Genomic DNA, 2977 nt, shown 5'->3' on the forward strand with positions numbered 1-2977 from the left:
GTCTCCCAGACAGAAAATGATAGAGCTTAGACTTGAACCAGCTTCATTGTCCTGATGCCAGGTCCTAGACAACTTTTCCCACTATGCTTGCTGCACGGTGACATCAACCACGTCATTTAGCCTCTTGAATCCTCAATGACTTTGTCTACAACATGAGAGGATTGGTGAGTGTTACAGTTAGCTTTTACTACATAGGAAACCACCCAAAGCTTAGCAGCTTAAAACAACCATCGTTTTATGTAGCTCCCGACTCTGTAGTGTGTCGCAGTGGTTGTTCTGGTCAGGACTGGCTCAGCAGATCTCTACTAGACTCTCGCATGCTTCTGTGATCAGCTGCTGAGTCTAGGATGATCTAGGATAGCCCCACTGATAGTTCTAGGGGTTGATATACCATTGGCTGAGGATTGGCTGCTTGTCAATTGGGGCACCTCCATTTTCCTCTGCAAGGCATTTCATCCTCCAGTGGGCTTGCTCAGGCTTGTACACATGGTGGTCTCAGGGTTCCAAGCACAGAAAGAGAAAGCAAACTCCAATGAACATGTTCTTTGGCAACTTTTACTATGCCATGTTTGCTTTTCTTCTGTTGGCTAAAGCAAGTCCCACGATGCAGTAGGCAGCTTCTGAAATGGCTCTCAGTGATTCTTGCCTCCCGATAGTCACGGCTTTGCGTAATCTCCTCCCCTTGTGTGAGGAGATTTGCAAATCATCTAGTGATTTGCTTCTAACGAATAGAATACGGCAAGAGTGATGGGATATCACCTCTGAGATTGGGTTATAAAAATTTGTGACACTCTCTAACTCTTTTTACTTGCTTGCTCTGGTAAAGCAAGCTGCCCTATAGAGAGACCCATGTGGCAAGGAGCTGAGGGCACCCTCCAGCCAACAACCAGTGAGAAATGCAACCATGGCCCAGACCTTCATTACAGCCTTGTGAGAGACTTTGAAGCAGGGAACCTAGCTAAGTTATGCCTGGTTTCCTGACCCACAGTACCTGTGTGTTGTTTTAATTTGGGAGTGATTTGTTACACAGCAATAGATAACTAATACATGTAGGTAAGCTCACAGTCAACAGGGAGCAGAATATCCAAAGGTGTGGTTATATGAATTATTCACACATATTTGCAAACAACTTACCACAGATGGACTTTTTCCACCTTTGGGGAGTCTGAGACGGAATAATTTTCACCACTTTAACAATTACTTATTCTCTGAAGTACTGGAAACAAGATAGTGAACAAGACTGAGGACACATTCCTTCCCTCAAGGAGCTTACAGTTTACTGCAGGGGAGAGGGAAAACGGGGAAAGACATTAGTTCAATAATTCCTTCTTTAATTATTTGTTTAAAGTTGAGTTAAGTGATATGAAGGGAGAGTGTATATAACTTTGTCTGGGTTGGTCAGAGAAAGCTTCTTTGAGAAAGTGGCACATAAACTGAAGAGATAGGCAGGAGAGAAAGAGGGGGGAAAGAGGAAAATTCCAGGCAGAAGGAGTGACATTCTTAAAGGGAAGTGGTCAGCAGCTATGGGATAAGGTCATATTTATGATTGAATTGTATCCTATTATGTCATAATGGTATTGTGGGTTATGGTTTTTAAACATTCCTTTAGAGATAAATGCTACAATATTTATGGATGAAATGATATGATGTCTGGGATCTGCTTCAAAATAATCCAGTGGCAGGATGGGAGTCAGGAGTGGGTGGAGCTATAGATGAAACAAGATTTTCCAAATGAGTTAATAATTATTGAAACCAGGTGATGGGTACATGAGCTTCATTATACCAGTCTTTCTACTTTTGCATACATTTCGTTTTCCATAATAAAACCTGACAAACTTGTATCCTGACAACACATCCTGTAGACTGTGTGTCTATATGTTTGAAGTCACAGCACATTTACCTCCTCCTGCTCCACTGCAGGCAGTAGAGGTTAATAACATCTTTAGGGCAAGGGGACAGAATGAGTTTTATGTTATAGAAAATGTAAAGGCTTCTCAGCCTCAAATCACGTGGCTAACATAAACTAGGATATTTGGGTAATTAACCCTGCCTCCTGGCTAAGGTGCTTTATTACATTATTTTTCACGCTCATTTTTCACTAGCTGAGATGGTATGGTTTCATATATAGTAGAATCTTACATGTTCATCCTAGAGTAAAAGCCAGTGAAAGATCCTGTTCAAACATTGGATTACTGAAATACTGAAAGGATTCTGTTATAAGGCCTTACATAATTTGGACAGTGTTAGACTGAGTTTATAGGTTGGGGAAGGAGAAAAATAAGGTAAGAGAGATGGGCAGCCTCCTTTGTTTGAAAAATTCTGAGTTGGCTTACTACAACAACAATGGATTATGAATTTCTTTGATTAAGTTTTTTCTTCCTTTTACTCATATTATTCTGAGATAAATCAGACTGCGAAATTAAAAGCAGGGATGGATAGATTTTATGAGTCAGGGATGTACTTGCTTAAAATTTTTTTCGGGAAGGGGTGCCTGGGGCTGAAGCTGAAGAGATGATGCTTCACGTTAATAACTGTTTCAATATTAGGTTATCGGGGTAACCATATATTGAGATTTTGATTCAAACTTTTCTTGAAAATGATTTTGCCACCAAATTGAGTATCTCTCAACTCCTAATAAATGAAGACTTGACTAGAGTCACATATATGCAAATTACATTTCCCTTCTTAAGCCAAGGTTAAATAAAAGAGAAAACTATGAAAGACTGCTTATGGTAGCAAGGATTTTCAGTGCTTGAAGATGCATTTGGTTATTTCAAAGCCACGATGAGTCTCCTTGTCAGTGCAAAGCAAGAGAGGAATAAAGTAATGGTGAACGTGGACCCAGGCATAAACATGTTCCCAGATAGCATTTGTGCTGAAAGACTTTTTGTTGTTGTTCCCCAAACCTTGGCAATTACAGGCCTTTTCCTCTGCTCTGAAAAACATTTGGCAAATAACTAGAGGAAGTCCCCTCCTT

Source organism: Diceros bicornis, chromosome 15, assembly GCF_020826845.1.
Source record: "Diceros bicornis minor isolate mBicDic1 chromosome 15, mDicBic1.mat.cur, whole genome shotgun sequence".
Taxonomy (NCBI): domain Eukaryota; kingdom Metazoa; phylum Chordata; class Mammalia; order Perissodactyla; family Rhinocerotidae; genus Diceros; species Diceros bicornis.